At 37.6% G+C, this 24,545-nt stretch overlaps 1 long non-coding RNA gene across 1 annotated transcript in view; it reads left to right on the top strand.

Moving 5' to 3' along the window:
• LOC115271264 overlaps positions 1-24,545 on the top strand; it is a 268,475-nt gene that overhangs the window by 578 nt on the left and 243,352 nt on the right. The window lies entirely within an intron of this gene.

Raw genomic sequence — 24,545 nt, 5'->3', positions numbered from 1 at the left:
TTCTGGCCTTGAACCTTGTTAGGGTGTTATCTTTGGAGCAGAACTAACTGTTGAAATGTTTTAAACATAAATAAAAAGGTCACCTTTTACTTTGCACTGTTGTATACAAGGAAACTGCAGGCCTTGTTGCAAATGGGCCTGTCAAATAAATGTAGACCACAAGATAAACATATTGTTAATAGAATTGCCAGTAGTAGTAGAAGTAATTAAATGTAACCATTATAGTTGTGTGTTAATATCTATTTTTTGAAATGTTGAAAATAAAATGCTTGGTTTTTTTTTAAAAAAAAAAAAAGAAAGTTAACTGGATCAAAACCAGTTTTGGGCATAATTCCTATAGACTGCAGGGGGAGGGGGAATTTGAGCGCTATTTACTCAGTAAAGTTCTGACTCAAAGTGTGTATAACAAGAAATATGAAACTAGCACGTTTGAAAGCACACTGATTGTATGAAGGCAGACAGTAAGTCTGGCATCACTTCATGAACATTTCTTTGGATTTGCTGGCAGAGTTTAGAGTTACATCTGAAATGTGCCTTTGACAGGACAATTTTAGATATATTCAAATACAATAAAATAATAGTTTTGAAGAGCAGCACAGTGCAGAAGTTACAGCATTAGAATTCTTCTTCCTTAAATTTGTCCTGCAATAAAAGTTCCTGTTTGTCACCTAAAACAGCTGCAATTTGTAAATTATAATAATTAGTTTTGTATATATTATTCATATAGAACCATTATATAACTAACTTAGGAGTTGATAAAAACAACTGTAATTTTAAAACTTTGAAACAGAATAGAGGTAAGAGGGAAATTTTGTAAAGCAGAATGGACAGAAAGAGGGGAAAGAAAAAAGTTTAAAACCAACAAAAACCTTCCCTAGTACCTTGAATAATACTGATGGTATAAATGTTCAGTTTTAACATTGTGGACTAGAATCTTTTAGTTAGCAGTGTTCAGGTAAATGTATTTGCTATCCACATTAAGTATCCCAGTTCCTAGAATGTCTATCTTTTCTCTTTGATATACGGTCTGCTTTTGAAAAAAATGCATTCTGATTTTGGAGTACAGTACAAACGAAAGGAGCCTTGTCATTGTTAGCATAAAGAAGACATCTACACAAGTATTACTGTGCAGAGGGCAATCTTTCTTCCTCTGGCATTTGTTAGGTTACTCTACATAGATTTTAGCAGATAACTATCTTCTGCTTCTTGGCATTTTAGTGTTCCTATTGGTATGCAGGCTAGTCTGCTAGGATGGCAACTGACAAAAGAAATATGTTTTATAGGAGTGTGTAATAAAAGCCTTTCACAGTGATGTAACAGAAATCTGACCTTTCTTTCTTATCCAGTAATTATAATTGTTGTTAACTATTTTAAGTGCCAGGGGTTGTTTTTTTAAGTAAATTAAAGTTACCTAGGAAGAACCAGTATGTGTTTTTGAACAATGCCTTCACAAATTACAAATTTTAGAATAATTTCCATATAGAAAGAGAGTGAGAAATTTCTCCATTCTGCTTGCTGCACACACAGCAATTTTGATTTAGAGAAGGAGGAAAGAGTCCAGTGCAAATTCATTCTTCTTCCCTACTCCAGGAGCAAGAGCGTTTATAGAACATTTTTTGGGTATTACAAAAAAATAAAATGGGGGTAGGGAATTTTAGATAGGAAAAGTGAACTTCAGGAAAGACCTTAGGGATCTTTTTTAATGGAAATTCTGGCCAGTATAAAGTTGGGAGATAAAGGAGATCCCTATGGAATTTGATAATCAGAGAGATGAGATTAGATAAGTCACTACTGGAAATATGAAAAGGGGGCTAAAGGACCTTTAGCAGGAAAAGCTTTTTGTAAGTGAATAAAAAAATGTTGTAGCAAACAGCTATTTTCGGCTTCCTTTTCCCCATCAACCAAATGGCCAATGTTTTACAGGTATGGAAGTCTTCCTTAGTGAGTCACCATCATCATTTCACTGAGTAATTTCAAAATGATTGGTATGATTCTCCTCTTACGTACACCAGGTTTACACCTTGAATTCATTGATACACTGAAATAAATGAAAGGAAAACCAGGCCCTGCATTTTATATAAGCCTCTGAATTTATTTGCTAGCCTCTCAGGAAATTCTCCAAAGATCTAACCCATATGGTAAGCTTCAAGTTAGTTCATAGTCTTCTAAACAAAATTATTAGGGTCCTTTACACCTGGTTTCTGTTTTCCACTGACAATGGTTTCTTCCTCTTCATCTGTGATCTTGCCCTTGCTATGGTAACTCACTGAAACAACTCTTCAAGATAAGTTACCTTTTACTCCACTTCAGTGTGCCTTGCAAGAGAAACTATAGGATGTGGTAAACCTTGTAGCTGTATATAATGCAGTGTACTTGCTCCCATCAGGCTCTTTTCTGCAGGTTTTACAGAGGACAGTTAAAAAGATAAATTATCACCTTAAAAGGATGCTATAGAGATGGTTAATAAGTTCCATCTAACTTGTTCAGTGTTCAATGAGGCCCAAGTTGCTTTCAGTTTTAACCAAGTCTAGTTGCTGTATTGTGCCTTACAAATAGAGAGGGAGAGAGAGAGAGAGATGGGGAGAGAGTCTTTTAGCAATGGAGGGAACATATGATAGATCATGTCAGAAAATGTACAGCAATATAGGTTAGTAGGAAAGAAAACCTATGTGACGACAAGTTTATCAAGCAATGAGATGTCATTGGTGACTTGCTACGGCAGCAGAAAAAGAATATGTGTTCCCCAGGGTGTCTCATCAATTTACGTATTTGATTATATCATGCTCTTATTTTGCAATACCTGTCATTGCCTTGTACTTCAGAATACATTGCTGAAGTATCATGCTGGAAAATTTAGGCTTTTATCTGAATGAATGCTGAAAATGATTGCTATTGCAGAAAAAGCTTACTTATACCTCAAGGGGTTAAGAGCTGAATCAGGTCTGTAATTGACTGTCTTGTCTACTGACCGCCTTTGAAGGTCTTCTCCATTTTAAAAAAAAATTTCCTAAAGAACAAGATTGACATCCCTTTGCATTTTGGAATTTTTCAGCAGGTGTAAAGTGCTTGGTAATGACTGAAATTAACCTGAGGCTTTATCTGTCTTTCTTTCCTTGAAACTTCATTGAAGTTTTAGTAATAGTTAAAATTTTTATGCAAACAACTGTTCTTATCAGAACACAGCATTCTAATGTCATATGCCTTTCTTTGTAATCTCCAGAGGTGTGTCAAGGTGGGCCCTTTTTTTCCCCTACATGTCTCTGTTTTGAAATGTCCTCAGTTGAAATGAACCAATAGAGGGTTCAGATAAAGGAAAATAAATGGAGTGGAAATGCATCTTTAAATGGTTAGCCTGTGAAACTTTGAACATGGTTATCTGACGTTGCGTCAAAGAGTGTTATCTCTAAAGAAGAAACGAGCAAGAGCAGGTCCGTACAGAAAAGCAATTGTTGCTTTACTTCTGTCTGTTTATTTGAGTTAGCTTGAACTGTCTCCCACTTTCTTTTCCTCCCAGTGTGCAAAGATTAAGTATTACAAAAGCAGCCAGTCGGAATCTGATTCAAAAGCTATGCTCATTTGACCTTTGGACACAAAATATCTAATGTAAACAACAATCAAACAGCCTTAACACATAATCACGTGCAAGAAATATGCAGAATATGGGTGAATAGCAATTCAACATTTTCAGAGTAGGGTAAAAAGAACAAGTGAGACCACTTTGTTAGATCAGCTTTTTCTTTCCTTGATCCTCGTTGAAGTATCAGACTCTGGATTTGCCTGGCATACAGTACCCAGTACGTGAGGCTAAAGCCACACAGCCAAATGTTTCACTGTTTTACACCAGTGAGATTGAAACGGGTCTAAATCAGCTAAGAGACTGTATTTTAAAAGAATAGTTTATTTTTTTTCATTCTTGAGAAATGTGAGTGTTAAACAAATGTATAGTTAGCACATAATTATAAATTCATTTAAATTCTGTATGACACTGCCAAGGATTTTGCAAGAAGATTGCATTTGTCACATATCCTCTGTTAATGTTGCAACATTAAAAAATCTCTTAGATAGTTTCAGAAATATGCGTTGGTGTGAATCAATTCTCAAAACTGGACCCTTCAGTAACCAGCTGTTATTACCCTGGCAGCAAAGAGAAGAAGTTGAAATAACTGTACAAGGATAGAAAAACCAGAATGCACCCAGTTTTCAGGTTCTGTTTGTGGAGAAATTCACTACTCTCAATATTGTATGTGGTGTTATAGCCATGCCAGTTCCAGGATATTAGACAGACAAGGTAGGTGAGGTAATATCTTTTATTGGACCAACTTTTGCTGATGAGACAGACAAGCTTGCTCTCATTCTCTCTCTGTCTTGCAAGCTTGTCTGTCTCACCAACAGAAGTTGGTCCAATAAAAGATATTACCTCACCCCTTGTCTCTCTACTACCCTAAATAAACTAATAGACCCAAAACTTGGACATTTGACTCACCTTTTTACAGAGCCTGTGGCTCAGAAGCTGTATGCTTTAGCTAGGAGGACTACAACCAAAGGAGTAAATGCTTGCTAAAGGGAATACAACCACTAAGTAACCTATGCAATTTCTGTTCCCTGACCTTTGCACTATGCTGTGTTCTGCGAGTCAGTGGAGTCAGTAATAACAATGTAATGTTAACTATGACACTGTGACTACAATAAAAAATATAGGAGAGAAAGAAAGAAAGAAAAATTTCAGAATTAGACCTAATGTTCCTGGAATTATTTTATGCTCATTGTCCTTCTTTTGAGGCAAGGTAACATCCTCAAAGGATTTTGAGCATTCCTAGAAGAAGGAAGAATATGAGATCATTTTTATTAAAACTTTCTTGTCCTCACAGAGCCCATTCTTGGTTCCTGCTGAAAAAGCTAGTTGAGTAAACAAGCTGTTTGTGAGGAAGGTTCCACAGATGTCAGATGTGTGAGTGGAAATCATTCCTCATTTCCCTCATGCTACAGGACTGCTCTGCAGCCAGTTTTTCAACCACTGGGTTTCAGTAGCTTCTGCACTGTCCTCCAAGGGGTTTGCACAGCCTGGCTGTGTTAGTTCCAGATCAACCAGGTATTAACCTACATCTTTCTGGCCTTTCCCTGCCTTTCTGTATCCTGTCCCAAAACTCTCTGCACTGTAGCACACAGATGGTTCAATATCTCTGCACAAGCTTCTAATATCTTGCCCCTACCCAGGCATAGCATAACCACATTGGTTTCATCGCCTAAGCAGGCCTCAAGGAATTATAGGACCAGTCAGGAACACACATTCTTTGTACTTCAGGGCAAATCCTACAATCCTTACTTTTTTTTAACTAAAAGAACATTTCAGGAATTGGCCCTTAGGAATTAAGACCAACGTTTACAAACATGATCACTGATCAGGGATGCCTCCTTTCATTTGGGAGCTCATTTTGAGGACAGATTAACAGAACTGCTGAGTACTCACAACGCATGTGCTCAACACCTCAGAAAATCAGCCCCATGGTACTTCACTCAAGTTGGGCTCCCAAGATCCATGGCCAGCTTTAAAAATTTGACTATAAATGTCTAAATCAGAAATATATCACAAATTTGTGATGTCACTGTTAGGTGCCTAGTTCCTATTGTGGGTAAGGCAGGGGACTAGACACAGACAGACACACAGAGGATACCATTGAGATAGAATCATGGGAAAGTGAAAGGCATTACCCCGATACTTGTTGCATGTATAGTACACATTTAACAGTTCTGCACATTTGGTTTTAATATCTTTTGAAATTATGCTAATAGATTCTGAGGGACTAAACCTGGCATTGATTTTCTTGGGATTTACTCTTTGTTGTTTAGTGTATATGTTCTCCCCAACATTCCTCTCTCCCTTCCCAGTCCCCTTTCACTCCCCAAAAGATCCATCTTATGTCTTACATAAAATCTGTTTAATTTCCAATGAAAGATTATAGTAAGTGTGCTTTTAATGTAATGATGTCAGTCGTGGATGATAACATGTATTAGGCAGTGCAAACTGCTGATTATCTGTCAGGATAAATCTGTTTATTTCAGAAATAGTAGTCTGACAACCCCCTCTTGTTAATCGTGAAAGTACATGCTAATGCCAGGTACTGTTTGGTAGGATTCTGTCAGAAGAATGTGTTCACTAGACTTGTGCTTTGACATTCTTTACTCCTAGTTTTGCAAATTTTCTGTATATTCTTTAAAAAAAATGGATTCCAATGTTTGAGCAGCTGATGTACAATTTCATTTCAGAGCTCATCATAGGAAAGAATGACTTGTGAAAAGAGAGAGTGGATTATAGGCTTATGCTGCAGTTCAGAATGTGCCCATGGCTGGGTTCATCTCTAGTATTGTCAATGCAGCCCATTTTTATTAACCTAAGGGGAAAAAGAAGAAAGTGCCAGGAAAGGGGGGGAAGTTAGGTAAGTACTTTTTTTCCCCAGAAATCACTCTTTTTTCAGTAGCGACAGCAGTTTCTAAATATGTTATGGACTAAAAAGAATATTGCCTGATGATGCACATGGCATTCCATTTTGAGACAAAGGGCAGCATGAACCGAACATATACAGCACTTAGAATGTTGTGAATTTGACTCAGCTTTTCTGTTGCAGGGAATGAATTTTATGTATTTAAAGTGAAAAAACAATGGAATATGGAAGCATAGTTTGCCAAAGCTTGCAAGAGGTATTTTGTCTGACTTTACTGAATTTTGCTCATTTCATGAATGTCATAAAATGCTGAAAAGCATAATAAAAATTGATATTTATATTGACATTTCGGGATTCTAAATAGAAGCTCTGGAAATCTAAACAGACTTCAGGCTCTCTGCAGCTGTTCCTCCAAACCCATTCTTGTTCTGGGGTTTTGTTTGGTTTTGTTTTTTTGTTTATTCTCCCCACACACACACACATACCATCAATTGGCCCTAATGTAAACATCTCTATCTTTCTCCCCAGAAGATTATGCACATCTTCATCTTAATTCAGAATTTACATGTGTACTTTGCATATTTTTGCATCAGTATGTCTGTTTTAAATTAGATAAAGGTCACTGTCATTCATAATCAAGAAGAAGGTGTATTAAAGGTCAGGATTCAATAAAAAAACTGATTAGATGTAGAGGTTTGTTCATATGATTCAGTATATCATTGGATAAGTAGAAATCATGAGTCAACAAATTAACCTCAGTATAATGGGCTACTTGCTTCATTAGGATCAGAAATGAGATTCACATATTTTTTCCAATAAACTACTTGTTTGTCTCCGTGTAATAAGAGGAGATACTTGTGTTGTTGGTTCTTACAGCACGGAGTATTTTTATAATTTAATTTGGTTTAATATGTGACATGAATGACAATTCTTATGTAAAAAACAGAAATAAGGTATAGTGGCTCCAAATATATTTTGAATTAATATGGATATCAATGACATGAATATGATTTGCTACAAAAACAGGTTATAACTCTAAATTTGCTTTCCTTTCTCTGTACATAGGTTTTAGCTTGAGCACATTAGGAAAAAATCAGTGAGTAATTTAGTTAAGTGCAGACATCAGGGGGATGTTTAGACTAGCAAGTGAGGATGGACTAGGAGGAAAAATGGACTTGTGGTTAAGGCAACCTTGGTTCAAATTTTGGTTCTGTTACAAATTTGCTTGGCCAAGTGTTACCTTGGGCAAGCCTCTTAATCTGTCTCTGACTGAATCTTGATCTGCAAAATAAGGAAAAATAATAATACTCCCTTTCTCACAGGGGAGTTGATGTTTAATGTTTCTCAGGTGCTGAGATGCTATAATGACGAAGACTGACAAATAGATCATACTGGTGTTGGGAAACAGCTCCACTTTACTATCCACTAAACCTAAGAAGAACAGATACTTCTATGTAATATCATAAGACCACATTCCCTATTTTAGAAATATGTGTCGATTAATTGGATTGGACAGACTTAGTGCCCTCTTTCCTCACCCTAGTGTAAGCTTTGCTTCTTTACTGTGAACTTTTGCCACTGTTTCAACTTATAACACAGCAAAAAATCAATTTAAAAAACAACATTACAATTAAAACAGTTATACATGTCAAATGTTTCAGACGTGTAATTCTTTAAGCTTTCTTCATGTCTGTGGAGAATAAATATCAGGTTACTACTTGTACTATTTTTTCGTGGGTATGGTTGACTATGAAACCCTAAGTATGAAGGAAAATTAGACTTGCCTGTTAGCAGTCTAAACTTACACCCTCTGGTTTTCGAATACCATATAGGTAAGCTTTCCTCTGTAAATATACTTGGGGTTGCTCATGATTAAAGCTGGAAGCATCACAACTTATGCTGATCATTGTCTGTTGTTCACACATCTTATTCTCTCCCTGGTTTTAATGGGAAGTCAGGAATTTGCATTGACCCACTGTGAAAGTTTCTTAGGATACCTTTGGAGTTTCTGATGTTTTAGTCAGCTTGAGGGTTGATTCAGACTTTCATTCTTCCAAGGTCAGTTGTGTTCTATTCAGTTCATTTTGGCTGTAAAATGTACTCTGACTTTCGGATGCGACCTTATGTAATTAGTTTACACCTAGACATTAAAATATTGTGGCATTTCTTGTAATAATAGAGTCTGGCTCAGTGTCACTTACCAGATTTTTCCCTTCCCCTTTGTTATGACGTGTATTGCACACCAGTAGGTGCCTTAGCACCCCATAAGTGGCAGGATCTCAGTTGCAAGTGAAGTAAAGTAATTCCCGTGGGCAAGCCCCTGAAGTGCACTGGAGCTGGAAGTAGTAAGCTATAAGACCTGAGTGGAAGTGGCCTGAGATACTTTTTCTGTGCAGAGCAGACACCAGCAGAATGGCTCAGTGGGCGCATGGCCAGAGATGTTCCTTATTGCAGTATGGAAAGTTGCAGATGCATCATCCCTCAACACCCCTCCCCTTCCCCCCGTACCTCATGAAGGGGAGCCTTGGCTAACTCTTTTAGAGTCATGGAGCTCCATCAGATCTACTGCCCAGGTTTGCTGGGTAACATTCCAAGGAGCACTACCTCCGAATTTCAGGTATCTCCTGTATTGGTGAGCTGACGGTGAGGCTACTTGCACTCTCTCTTCTAACAACATATCCAAACAGCCACATTTGTCTCTGTATTCTTATAGGAGAAAATCCCACATTCTCAACTGCAGCTGTAGAGATCCCAAAGGAACGGAATCATTGCATTTTTGCTGTGCAGGGGAAAGGAAGGGCCGAACTATTCTATTTAATTTTTTATGCTGCATTCAGATATTGTGGTGATGAATATGGTATAAGATCCTGAATAGAACAGAATAGAACTTTAGGAGGTCTTGAAGAGGATGTGCGTTCTCTTTATTGAACCAACTTTCTAAGCACTTCCTGTGCAGCAGAGGTCGCAGCATGGCGGCCCAGAGGTGGGTTGAACTGGAAGATCTGCCGCTGCATATTCTTTTCTCCTCCCCTATAGCCGAGGCGGTATGTAAAGAACTGTACAGACTACTTCAGCCGTTTGACTAGAGTAGACTTCATTCAACAGCCATTCCATGGTCTGGAGGATGGATTCTTCCTCTTCTCCCTGAAGCACACCATACAACTTCTCTGTGGTCGCCTATCACTGTAATGCCCACTTGACCTTACCGGGACAGGGTACAAGATAGTGGATTTGGGATTTGTTTTGGAATCCTTGAGAACAGAAGGTGATGGAGTCATGATGGGAGTCATGAACCTCCAAGTTCTACTGACTTGTTATGTTCCTTCCATAAAGTCACTTAAACCAAAATTTTCAAATCTAAAGATGTGCACCTAAATCCATGTTTAAACACCCAAACACCTGATTTTAATATGTGCTGTTGAGTACCCACAACTTCAACTGACTTCAAAGGGAGCTGTGAGCGCTCAGAAGTCCAAACCTATGAAAATAAAGTCACTGATTTGTTGTTGTGAGGATTCATTGTTTAATATTTGTATAGCGGTTTGGAAAATAAATGCTGTATAAATGTTAAGTATCATTATTCATGGTAGAAGGTAAAATATTATTATTTATTCATTTTTTAAAATAAATTTCATTCATTTGGGGTATACCTTTAAGTCCAAGCATTAATATTGTCTGCAAAACACATACAAGATAAGGGCCACATGCATAATTTGCAAATAAAATACATACACAAAGCCTGTAGTAAATTAAACAGTAATCCAGAGCAACAATATCTACAACTTTTTAAACAACTCACAAATGCATACTCACATACAAAGAGAGAGAAATTAACTAGTAAGATGTATATCTAATAAAAACCATCTGTTATAATCTTTTACTCTTATCACCTTTTGTTCTTCCCATATCCCTCTCCTTGGTTAACCGTGATCCATTGCTGACTTATAGTGGGCTCCCGTAGCAGGGTCATATCTTTTATTTGTCTGTAAAACTCTGGTCCTACTCCCAATAGAATCAATAGCTAGATCATATATTAAAAAAAAAACAAAAAAAACCCTCTGATGGAACCATTGTCCATCAGAGAATGCAGTTCCATTGTAATTGAAACACTTTGAAAAAGCATGTGTCGATTGCATGAACATTTCATTTTGAAGCAAAACCAGGGGGGGAAATGTTCCAAAAATGTCAAAATGTCCTGTTTTGACATTTTTGGAACAGAACATTTTGAGTTTTTGGTTTGAAATGACTTTTAGTTTTGAAATGTTTGTATTTTTATTAGATATTATAATATAATGTAAAAAAATTAAAAGTCAACATCAAAACAAAACATTTCTATTTTTGTCTAAACAAAATGTTCTAATTGATCTGAAACAAATATTTCTGGAATTTTCTTTCAAGAGAATTTTCAGTATGAAGCCATACATCATAATCTTGAAATCCTTTGTTCCAAATTGGAACAAAACCTTAAAATTTCCATCCTCCACAAAGACTTCAGTGATGCAGCACAGTGGCTGTAGCACAGTATAAACAATTCTGATAATTTGCCTGTTTCGTATGTCTAAATGCAACATATATGTACACACTCATTCAAAATCAAAGTATGTTTTCTGTATATTTCAGTTTTTAGTAATTGTTGGCCTAACAACTGTCATTTAGACACAGGTATTTATTTCATGATGCTATCACATTAGAGTGTGATTTTAATACATCTAGAGTTATTTAATAAGGCAGCCTGTTAAGACCAGGACACTGACTAATAAGTTTGTTCAAGCAGACTTTCATTTGGGCATCTGTTTGATCAATTTCTATACTAAACACAGATGTTGTTATTTGTCAAATACTAACTGTTTTAATGGACAATTCTTCATGATCTTTAACAGCTATAAATTGATCTCTAGGATTCAGATGTCACAGCACAATCCAGATATGTTCCAAGAATCCAAGTTTAAGCAAACTACAATACAAAAGAAATAAATGTTTTAATTTACTCTGGGGACAGAGTATATTAAGCAAAATAATGAGGATTTCACAACAAGCACCGAGACAAGTATATTATTTTTCTGCAAAGCAGATAATATAATAATCAATCTAGACAGCTACTGTATATCTTCCAATACTTACCGCTTTAATGAAGGTAAGCTCTAAGAATTCTATTTAGACTTTAAGACCTTTACATCTTGAACCATCAAAAATAATCAAACATGTTTTAAATCTGCTTCATTGATTTCTTATTTGTAAATCCACAAACTCTCAAGATAAGTTAATTTTCACTTTTACCATTTATAATTGTTTTCTGTTATCTCCTTGCTTTAAAAGAGAGAGAGCATTCAGGCTCCCTTGCCCAAACTATCCATTTTTTGCCATTTAACACAAATAAAGAAGAAATAAGTTGTCTTTTCTAAGAGATTTAACACAAACGCATAGGTCCTTGGAGTACAAAGGAATGTGCAAGCTTCCTTTATCTTGTAGTCTCAGGTGGCAGCATTAACAAACCAATCTTTTATGCATTTCATACATAATGCTCCATGTGATTATAAAACCCAGACCACATAGATGAATGAAGTTTGCCCAAAACTGAAAAGGGAGACACATGCTATTGAGAAAAATGACCCAGCTCCCAAATCTTCCATGAGAACTGTGAAAGCCATTCTTCTGGGATATGTTCAAAGAGAGATCAAATGTGATAATAAAGGTTCACAATGCTAGCAGGTTTGCCCTAGAATAGTACTTTGGAAATGTGAGGTGCAAGAGAAAGGCAATCTGCCAGATACTGATTAAATTTCAGTCACCTATCCAAAGCAGTCCCTAGGTGCTTATAAAATGCTCCATATAATTACAGTAACTACAGTTTTAAAGCAATTTACACATTGGCCTTTATCGCGGGTCTCTCTTTGTAGGTGATTTCTACTTTAAAATCAATATTCTTAAAATAAATTTTAATAAGATGTATTAAGTTTTAGTCACGTGGACCATTTTTAAAGTCAATATCAAATATCTTCCCAGGAACTCCTCTTGGCATTTGTGGGAGCTTAGCTGTAATCAAATGTCATGCCGTCTGTATACTAAGCTATCATTGTTCGGTTACTTCAGTGTGGTATGTCACTTAACCACATTTAGAACTGTTATGGAGTTAGAAGTGGATACTAAATAAAACGATAAAACATAACCAGGATGAAGTAACAGTAAGGGCTAAATTCTGTCCTTTGTAAGTTACCCAGGTGCAAATGCCAGATCAATGCAAAATTCTGTGCCATTTAAGCTGTGTGGTTAGCCTCCTATCCATTCTGTAAAGCAGATAGCAGAAGAGGCATTAGGAGAGCTGTGGGAGGCACACTGGCAAAACAATGGGGTTTGGATCAGTACTGTGATATCCAGTGTTATGCCAGTATAACTACAAGGGAGTAAATAGTGGAGTTACACTGGTATAAAACTGAACTCCATTGGTTACTCCATTGGACTTGTACTGCATACAGCTGGAGTAATGCTCCAGTGAATCATGTCCTTCATAGTCAGTAAATCGGATCCCATTAGAATTACATTGACATAAACTGGAGTAATACAGTAGTGAATCAGGCACTATGTGCTGGCAATAGCAGGTGTGAGGCTACAGGTAGCTTTAAACATGTTTTGTTTTGTTTAGTTAGTTCAAGGTGTCTCTTCTGGCTGCTAAGCACAGAAAACCTCTTTAGTTAGACTGCATCTTGTTGTTACCAAGATTATTATACTAACTAGGGCTAATAATATTTGAAGCACATTTGTGTTTGTGTAGGAAAACTAGGGTCAGTAGAGATCATCCAAAAGGTTGTTCCACAAAGGATTATCTTGGATGATGTTTTTGAAAACTGTCACATATTGCAAAAAGGGCAAAGCACTTGTAACTCTTGTGATTGATCCTCTGTCAAGTCATGATTGCCGTCACCAACAGGTTATATTCCTGAAACAAAGCAGTAGGAAGAGCACCACTTTCAGTTAGTCAATTTAGTTTGTCTTCCAGCACTATTTTCTTCTGATCTCTTTCCATACTTTTTTCTCTCAAATTATAAGACATTCACTTACCATTGAAAAGAAAAACAGACAAGATGTGTACATAACAAAGCACATCTCTATAGCTTACTGTCATAGCTAGAGTTGCACGAATAACAGATTTTTCTGAAAAATTCTGAAAAAGCAGAAGACAATCATTTTGGATCGATCCAAAAATTAATTTTGAAAAAATTTTGGCCAGATCAAAAAGTTAAAAATTATTCATTTCAAGTTAAATGAAAAGTTTTGTTTCACCCAAAACAAAATGTTTTGTCTCAATTTTGAGCATTTGTTAATATTTGATATTTATTTTAATATTTTTTATTTTAAATTTTTAAATTGCAGAAATTTCAAAACAAAAAATCATTTCAAATTAAAAATCAAGGCATTTCATTTTGAAAATGTTCATTTTACTTTTTTTAGGATTTTTTTAGGTTTGGTTTTCTTTTTTACCAAAATAATTCAGCAAAATCAATATCAATTCACTAACTATTTTGGTGTCACTGAATCTGCATTTTTAGCTGAAAAAAGTTTCAGTTGAAAAATTTCACCCAGCTCTAGTCATACCCTTACATGATCTCCCCAACTGTTTGTGGTTCCTTGCTCTGATCTGTGTAGTTTTGTGTGTGGTCCTGCAAATATTACCAAATGCAGTGGAATGGACTACTCATGGCAGTAATCATTATACTTGGTCCTGAGAGTTTTCACAATTGGGACTTTAGGCCCCAATCCAGCAAAGCACTAAAGCACATGCTTAACTTTAACCATGAATTCAAAGGAACTACTTGCATGCTCAAAGTCAAATTCATACTTAAATATTTTGTTAAATCAGTCTGTGATTTGGTGCACAGGCCCCTCACTAGAAAGGAGCATGAGGGCATGTGGATCAATTAGCCATAGTCTGCCTCATCACCTGCATCAGATATCAGGTGTAGAGCGGGCAATTAAAAGGAGAAGGCTTAGCTCTGCAGGTAGATAGATGAACCTCCTGGTGGGGGAGACCAACCAAAGGCATGGTTGTTTGAAGAGAGCCCTGAGTGGAAAGGAAGGGTCCTGCTGAAAACTCATTGGATGACCCTATTTTGAGTTTTTGGTTTTCTCTTATTTTTGGACTTTAATACCCTGCATGGGGTGGGACTCAAGCATGCCTTAGTCAGAGGACTAAAGCACCACTGCACTGGACCCCAGGACAACTGGTGAAAGACTGTCAAAGACCTTATGACAGGGTGAGTAGTAGGCCATGTGGCCACAAGGATGGACTGTGGAAGCAAGCCCTGTCATAGGGTCTTACATGTTAAAATCCCAATGAAAGAGTCTCTTTTCAAATTGTCTCTGTAGTACTATGCATCCTTATCATGCTATCTACATAATAAATAGAAATAGAAATACTAAATTTATGGTACATGAACCAGTCTAATAGGCATGTCAGAACCAAAAAGCAGATGTGTAGCTTTCCTTTCACTTAATCTTAGTCATGCTATAAAATTCTGCCATGGTGTCTCTCACAGAAAAGACAACACATTGTGCAATGCAAAACAGTTAAACACAATTCAGCTGCTCAGTAGAAAACATATCCCTCCCTAAATGTACATGTATGGAGAAAAGTAGAAAAAATAAAAAAAGTATCCCCTCACAGCCTTTGCTGAAGACACAAAACCTGTCTAATAACATAGAGTCTCAACTGTCCATATGAATCATAAAAAATAACATTTCAACAAAATAAGACCTGCATCTGTTAATAGATTAGCATACATGATCAGTGTGGTCATGTATGCTATCTATTAACATATATAAGTCCAATTGATCTGTGTCATCCCACAGCAAAAGTTTCAGTTCACTAGAGGAAAAAATTACCATGTCTAGGAACTAAATTCTGTAACTCCAGTAGGGAGAACTGGAGAGACCACAACCAAATAGTTGCCTAGTAAATTCTACTCAACCTTGGTACATTCAAGTAAAGTTCTAAATCACATCTTGTATAATCGATGATTTTATCATGCTTGGGTGGAAAAAACAACTTAGTGCTATATTCTTCTTTCCAATCAACACAACAGATTTCTTAGCCATTTTCAGATAAGAGATCAGCACTCAGAGTAGAACTTTGACTTTTATGTTGTTTTCCTCTCCTTCCCCCCCCCATTTCAGACCTATTAGCCACAGAAATAAATGTCAACAGTAACATATGAAATCACTGACAAGATGAGCAACTGATTAGTTGATCAGTGTTTCCTATTTTTTTCTAATATATATATTTCCCAACAATAATGATTAGATTTATAGAAATATAATCATTTCCTTTGCTAAAATAAAATGATGTTTGACATTAACAAAAGGTCAGGTGTCATGCTGTAAACCACAATGAGTATTGCCTTTAAGGAATATTGAATTAAGAGGTACATATATTTGACAAAGTATAGAATTCAAATAGCTGCCATGTGAGCAGTGCCCTTTTACATGCCATAGATTTATTGACATTTGCTAACTATAAAAAGTTAAAACAGTTTGCATTTAATGAGTACTATCAATTTTAAAACTAATAACACCTCATGTAAGAATAGTACATTTTTAACTAAAGGCTCTGATTTTGCACACACAAATTAGACATCCAAATGTTAATTTGTGCACCCATATGCCAATGTTGTCCATGTAATCAAGTATGTGCTCACTTTTGTAGGCACAATTACTCTCACAAACGTGCACATGAAGAATCAGAAGCCATCAATTCTCTGCATATAGTAAGTAAATATGCAAGAGATTTTTTTAAAAAATTGATACACTTGAGATAGTCTTTCATTATATTATGTAGACCTAATAGCCTCTCCTAAATATTTATTATCCACATCATAAATTCATCATACAGTTCAGAATGATGGTCTCTCCTTGACAGGAATATCAGATATGGCACAGGTCAAGATTATTGGCCTTGTCTTCACGGCCAAAAAAGGTGCAATATTTTTTATTCAATGTAACTGATACACATGAGCTATCCTGAGATAAAACAGCGAAGACATTATACCCTTCCCAGGGTTGACCTCACCTAATTTATTTTGTGGTAAAATTAAAGTGACTTGTATTTTCCTCAGGCGAGCTCACATGCAAGTTACCCTGAGGTAAAAAGCACACTTTTTTTAGCCACCTAAACAAGACTATTGTTGGAATTATACCAGAGCTTGCCAGATAAAGCTAGTATATCTTATTCTCCCTCTGCATCCCACCTATGCTGACATGTAGAAAGGATGGGCCATGAGCCTGCTTCCATCTCTTCCAGTCCCCTTTAAAGTCCTAAATCCAGTGCTTCTAACCTCATGGAGTCTCTCTGACCAACAAATCAGTGACTTTATTTTCAAATTTACACTCTCAAATCCTCACCCACTGGTCTCCTTTCTCAAAGATGTGCATTTTATTTACAAAGAACCAGTTACCATTAACTAGTTAACAAACCTGAAGAAGAGTTCTGTGCAGCTCGAAAGCTTGTCTCTTCCACCAACTGAAGTTCTGAAGTTGATCTATTAAAAGATATTACCTCACCCACTTTAGCTCTCTAGTTAACATTAAAATTAAGAACAATGGTGTATAATGTGTTTTTTCCTGTAAAACAAAGTAAAAGAGCATAGACACAGTAACGGTGAGCATGTGTTGTTTTTCAAAGGCTGATCATATATAGAACCAGTGGATTTGTTATGAGAGTTGCCATGATGGATAGATAGGATGCTAGTTTTCATTGAACAGCAGAATAAATATAGTCACAAATAATTCAAAGTCAGCACTCAATTTTCAAACACGGGTGCCTTAACAGTACTGCCACATCCTGTATTCAGTCTGTTAAGTCAGCACTCAGGCAAATAAAACAGCCATTTGAGTGACAATTTCAACATCCAAATGAGGGATTTGGATGTCCACATTGGAAAATTATGCATTGGCCTTTTGTATTGATGTATTTATAGTTCTGCTCACATTTAGCCAGGATCATGTTTTTTATTTTTATTTTTTTATTAATTTAATTCCAAACTTATCCATCATTTGCAAAATGATGAGACAATGGGAAATGGAAAGTTATTGAATACGGGCAAGTGTGATGGAGGAGAAAAGTCCCTTTTGTGCTTTTTTCCCCCTACGTAAAACTGCCCCCAGTTACTGTATCTTAATTATGGATACAACTTCTAAGAGTGGAACCAGAGATATGAAATAGCATTTGGAAAAATAACCTTATTATTCAGGAGTGGATCAGAAATGTTATCTCCCCAACAAGGTAATGATGATACTTTTGGGTGTTCTACCACTTTTCTAATAATGTTATCTATCTTAGGTTATTTGCCGGCTTGCAGAGATTGCTGGGTATCAGTTTAGCATATGAATTAATGAAACAATCTCTGCTGTCTTGTTACCTGTTAGTCTTGGCTTCAGATAGTTAGTGCAAATTTCTATCCACTATGTGTTTTCTGTCCCCAGTCTCTCGTCTTCCTCATTTTCTCTTCTTTTATTTTATTTTATATTTTTTTTAAATGTCAATTGCAGCACCTCTGGCTGAGGGAAGCAGCAGGTGGCTTTTTTCTGAAGTGTCACTAGAGCTGATCTGTGAAACAACCACACATAGAGTTGTTCCTGATAGAGAGCACCCAGTTTTCTCTGTAACAAGCCTTCAGGGCTGGTGCTTAATAAGCCAGGAAGATTATTTTTAAAAGAAGGATTCTTTCTGCCACTTCCAGATTTGCAAAACATGGCTCCTGCTTCACACAGGAGACAGGAAGATGTAAATGTCAAAAGTTTATTTTGCCCTGTAAGCAGTTTCCTTATGTGTGTCTGAGGAAACAAATCCTCTATTAAACTATGCTCAAATCGAGCAAGGGCAGGAACCTCAGCTGTTTCTGTAAACTGAGATGAATCAACCACTCCCTCCCCCCCCTTTTTTTTTAAGTACAGGATGGCTTTGGTGAAGGAGATTCTCCTCCAATAGGGCACTTGACTGTTTGCTGCCTACTTGCAACCCCATTATCTAACTGCGTGCCGTTGGAGGGGTCACATTGTGCCATTAAGGCCTGTGCAGTAGCCAGTGGGGAGAAATGCCACCCTAGGTGTAGTTCATTGGTTCTTACACAGGTATGCACCCGGCAGGTGTGGTACAGGAACTGCAATTGTAACTGCTTCCCCTCCTCTTCTCCATCCCTTTCAATGGATGCAAGGGATGAAGACTCCTTTTGTCTTCACACTGTACAGCACCTACACAAGGGTCAGCCATACTCTGTTTATCCTCTCCCAGGATTATTGTTATAATTATTTATTTAAAGAGTACCATACATGTGCTTGTTATTTATCTACCTGCCACCAGCTCCCTCTCCCTTCTCCAAACCTGTGGCTCCCTCTTGCTTTGTTGCACACTCCAGCTGCTTTTCTCCCGAGCCCTGGATGCCTTCGCTGTAAAGTGCATGCATCTCGATTGGTGCTACACACTCTGGAACACATCAAGCCTCAGGGCATACCAGAGAATTTGAAGCAGAGGAACGCACTACACTTAAGTGTGGGAACTTGGGCTCCCAATGTTCTTAAAGGTAGGTGAAGCTGTGGAGGAAAGCTCGGGATTCTGGAGAGAAGACAGCTGGACCTCCTAAGAGCCACGTTGCTGATGAGAACCAGCTGGGTGAATTTAAGAGGGAAGTTGTGCCAGGTGGCTTACCAAGTAACTTTGGCAACTTAAGGGTAGGTAGCCCTTTAATGATCATTGAGGAAAGAAGCTGAGGACATCTTCCAGGTGAGAGAGAGCCTCAACCTGGTGTGTTATAATAATAATAATAATTAATATTATTATTATTATTATTATGTGTTGTTTAGGCCAAGCAGAAGAGGGAGACTATATCTTGATATGGTGAACCAGTGTGTTCTGTGCCTGAATTGTACTAAGAATGGAATTGCCTGGGGGGTAGACACCATGTCTTCTTCTATATATTGTACAGCATCGAGAACAATCATGTTGCTCAGCAAACAATAATAATAAAAGTTACAATAATATAAGAACAGCTATTAAAAATCTTGGGAAATTTAAGGGAGTCATTTTTGCTAATGAAGAGTGTTAAAAAAAAAAAAACCAAAATATAAAAAACCACTCAAGCACGTATTAAAAATGTGGGTGTCAGTGTTAATTTTAGACACAGTAAACTTCCCATTCAGAACCCTTTCAATTCCTATGTGTTCTCTTATTTGCTAAGGTGAATGTGCCATATGAATTCTGTTGACTTTTGATAGTAAATGATTTATTATCACAAAAATCACTTGACAATGGCAAAACTGCCAATGTTTTATCTCTGAAGTGACACTCACATACTCATTTACTACATTTCCCTCTCATGAGAAAGGATTTTGCTTTGTGTTTCACTGAGGAATTTGAAAATCTTGTATTTTCTTTTTAAACCTCCCTCATTTAGATTATCCTCACAAGCAACAGAATAGAGATTTGTGGCCTTGTTGAGAGATATACAGAACAATTTCTCACTGGAAAGAACAAAAGTAAACTGGTTTGGTGCCACATAAATACATGTCAGCAGGTGCATCTGGGTACATCTCTTAGGCCCGGTCTACTTTAGAAAATTAGGTTGGTTTAAATACATCAGTCCAGGATGTGAAAAATCCACACCCCAGAGCACCTCAGTCAAGCCAACCTAAGTCCCCATGTAGACAGCGCTAGGTTGATAGAAGAATTCTTCTGTTAAACTAACTACCGCATCTTGGTCAGTGGATTACCTACATCGATGGCAGAATCCTTTCCAGCTGTGCTGCTGTAATGTTTTAAGTGTAGACAAGCCTTTAAACAAAGTTGTTGAAGAGCAAAGATAATTTTGAATCCCTCCAAAAAGCTCTTTCTTTTCCAGCAGTGCCAATAAACACATGCTCTAGTAACATGTTCTTTTATGTCAATCCTAGCTCTGAGCTGATCTGAGGTCTGGCAAGTAGGCTCCTTTGTAAATGCCATCTTAAAATAGAGGTGGAAAAAAGGATGTTACATTATTTTTGAAATGAGGACTACCTTAGCACTAGACTGTGACTTGAACTACATGCCCATGTAAAGGAGTAAGGGGAATAAAAAATTATTCTACTGCATGAGCTCCCTGGACCTTGGGTCAGGGCTTGTCGGAATCAAATGATGTTGACCACCCACGTTCTACCTGTGGATCAAGAGGGTGGAGAAGGGCAGAGAATGTACTTGCCAATGCAACTGTTTGGGCACTGGAGGTGTTGCCGTTTGTTGCTGATAAAGGACAGCAACAAATTACTACCCTCTGAGCCAGGATGCAGAGGGGAGGAATTATGATTCGCAGTATGTCTGGGAATCACAAAGCTCTCGGCAGCTAATATTGGAGAGGCACCACCTCCTGCTCGGGGCTGTACCTGAAGACAAATTACTCCGAGATTTCAATCCTATACAACAATACAACTCAATATATTATAGGAAGGTCAACTTCTGTTGTTAGGAGAAAAGCATGTTACTCATGAGGGCCAAGGAGAATTTTTTTTAAGATCCTGAGGTAAGTATATTAGTAAAAATAGATGAATGACTATCGTTTCTTTTCTTAATGAGCTCCTGGAATGTCTGTGAAATGTGCAGTGTCACTTCCTTGCAAGGGAAAAGGAGCCTGTAAACAAAAGGTTATTATAGGGACAGTATCTGTGTGCTAATGATATCAGCAACAGCAATTTACTTTTTTTCTAAAATAGCTAATCATTTTCCTTGGAACTACTTCTAAAACCCCTTTTATGCTTTTAGCATTTTATTGTTTAAACATTTTACTGTTTATTCTTGACACACCAGGATCTTTAGAATTTTAACACCAAGAGCCAAAATTCATCTATGGTGTAGCTTCACTGACTTCAGTGGAGTCAAAGCAGGGGTAAATTTAGTACATGATGTTTTATTGTTCTGGTCATCTTGCACTGCAATTTAATCAGATCTCTTTTCATTTATGAAGCAATGAGTTTTAATGTATTTTTCTTATCCTCGATCCTGATTTTAATAACAGTTGTAAATAAGTAAAGCTTACACGATGGTCCTACTACCTGCTTACTCTTTCAGATCATAAGTTGGATTGTGTACCACACTGGGAGGTATGCACTCTAGGTGACCTGATCTAACCTATATATGTAACTGTCATTAACATTAATGGGAAACTAAGATAACATATCTTGCTTTAAGATCTTGCATCTCATTGTGAAAGAAGTACTCAGCAGGGAGGAAAGGCTGTGTGAAGGGGCTTTACTCCATGCTCAAAAGGCACAAGGCAGAAGCATGGAATCCTCAGGTCCAATTGTATTACCAACTGCAGAGATTTTCCACAGCATGATGCCATGATATGAGGGAAGTTGTGTAGCTGCCCATTTCACCTTCAAGCAGAATACTGTAAATAAATCACTCAAGTCCCACTTCGACCCTATTCTGAGGACTTAAGTGATACTCAGGCTTGGTGCATGAGGTGAATTTCATCTGAGCTTCAGTCTTGGGTACAAATGCTTTCCTCCATGTTCTAATGCTATATAATGCTCAGCCCTGAAGGGGGCTGCAGAGACCTGGCCTACATGAGTCACAGAAACAATGCTTTTTGGCGTTTTGGCTGAGTGGCTTTCCAATATTTTCTATTTTTCTTAAAGCCCCAGTGCCTGGAGTCATGTGATTATGTGAAACTATCAGCTTTAATTTTTAAAAAAAGATATGTCTCTAGCCCTCATGATTGCAGAACAGGACTTGAAAATATGAACCCTAGAAGCTCAAAACCCAGAAGCAAATCAAAAGAGCCTGGTTTAAGTCTCATAATTTTTAAGCCATTCTCATGATTTTGGGGGGCTTGACTCATGAGTTCTAAACCCTTGGGAATGGTAATGCTATGTATTTCTGGACTGTCATCCATCCCAGGAAAAGACTAACACATTTGCCTTATTCCATTGTGCCTATCATTTGGGGGGGGGAGGAATTATGCGTTTCATGCTGTTGCTGTTGTATCATTCCATTTGGTCAAATCTAAGAGCCTAGTCATTCTGTCCTTAAAGTCAATGCCAGACACCAAAATTCTGCCCTCAGCTGTATAACTCCTATTAGATGTTTGCCATAGGCAAATCTGAAGGTACTATTTGGTCATAACAAATAGAATAATTTACCAAAACTAATGTTTAATATTACACCATTATGAATGCCAAAAGAAAGCAATTGGTGATCCTTTAAAATTAATCTTGCATCAATTTAGTGCAGAAATTATTGCTTGTTACTGTCATAAAAATGTTAAAAAATTAGAATAGATTTTAAAATGAAGGTCCAGCCAAGCCTTTCTTGTGTAATACTCATACACAGTAAACAATTACATTATGTAAACCAACCATCTGAGCAGAAATGATAATTAAAGTAATGCATCAGTGTGCTTCATTGATTTATGAATTTGTTTAATGATTCTTGTTCAGAATAGCAGAAGCCATTATGCATTCACTGATTTTAGGAGTTGGTATATAGTTGTATGACCTTTCCCCACACAACAGAAGTAATATTCCCAAGTGAGCAAAGAAACCCATTAATTTTCTTCATGAAACAAGTTGTTCTTGTGTTCTGTACTACTATTCAGGAAAAAATAGTGGTGATTGCTCAGGTAAGAGAGTATCAGAGTTAACACAGCAAATATTGCATTGAGAGCATGCATGGGTTCTCTCTGAAACAACGAACAGCCAGGGAAATCCATGTTGGATTAGGGTTTAATGGATCCCAGGTACAATCCACCTGAAGGGCTCCCAACAAAACAAGAATCCCACACTCACAATCTAATCTTATCTATCTATCTTCTGGTAGTGTCTAGAGGCCCCAACCAACACTACAGCCTCACTGTGCTAGGTGTTGTTCATACACATAGGCCTGGGCTACACTAGCGGGGGGTTCGAACTAAGATATGCAACTTCAGCTACGCTATTCGCGTAGCTGAAGTCGAAGTATCTTAGTTCGACTTTCCTGGCCATCCTCATGGCGGCGAGTCGACCGCCGCAGCTCCCCTGTCGACTCCGCTTACTCCTCCTGCCGAGGTGGAGTACAGGTGTCGATTCGGGGATCTATTTATCACGTCTAGACGAGACGCGATAAATCGATCCCCGATACATCGAACACTACCCGCCAATCCGCCACGTACTATAGACATACCCTTAGTAAGAGACAATCCCTTCCCTACAGAGTTTACAGTCTATACTGACAGGCTGGGATTTCCAAAAGTACTTAACAACACTAGTCTAATTCTGCTTCCATTAAATCAATGGTGTTTTTACCATTGGTTCCAATGGGAGTAGAATTACACCAACACTGAGCACTTTTGAAAATCCCACCAGAAAGGGTGGGAGAAAGGAAGAACAATTATCCTCATTTTACAACTGGGAAACTGATGCAGAAAGAGACTAAAGGTGGATACATTGCCATGTAAGGACTCAAGTCAGCAGACCCTGGGTTAGAGAACACAGCACTTGAGTGTCTACAGTGATTGTCAACCCTAGCTTAAGAATTTTCTAGCCCAGGCTCTAACCCAGAACTCTGGCATCCACACTGCAGCACATAGACTTTAGTCAAACCAACCATATCCTAGACTCCCTAGCACCCTCCCGAACTGTAGCCACTCTAGACTTTTGACCATAGTGTGGTGTGGGAAAACTTGACTGTCCACCTTGCACATTACAGGAAATTTCAACAGCCCCAAAACACCCTGCCGCACAGTCATTTTGGTATGTGCACTGCCAGCAACTGGATTCAACGATATGGAGGAGGCGCCATTTGAAGAATTTCTCTAGGGGTTATAGTGGACCACAAGCTAAATATGAGTCAACAGTGTGATGCTTTTGCAAAAAAAGCAAACATGATTCTGGGATGTATTAACAGGTGTGTTGTGAGCAAGACACGAGAAGTCATTCTTCCACTCTACTCTGCGCTGGTTAGGCCTCAACTGGAGTATTGTGTCCAGTTCTGGGCACCGCATTTCAAGAAAGATGTGGAGAAATTGGAGAGGGTCCAGAGAAGAGCAACAAGAATGATTAAAGGTCTTGAGAACATGACCTATGAAGGCTGAAAGAATTGGGTTTGTTTAG

Source organism: Terrapene carolina, unplaced genomic scaffold (assembly GCF_002925995.2).
Source record: "Terrapene carolina triunguis isolate 2854851 unplaced genomic scaffold, T_m_triunguis-2.0 Scaffold211, whole genome shotgun sequence".
NCBI lineage: Eukaryota > Metazoa > Chordata > Testudines > Emydidae > Terrapene > Terrapene triunguis.
Note: the sequence above shows the minus strand (reverse complement) of the source record. Positions and strands in the feature narration are given on the sequence as shown.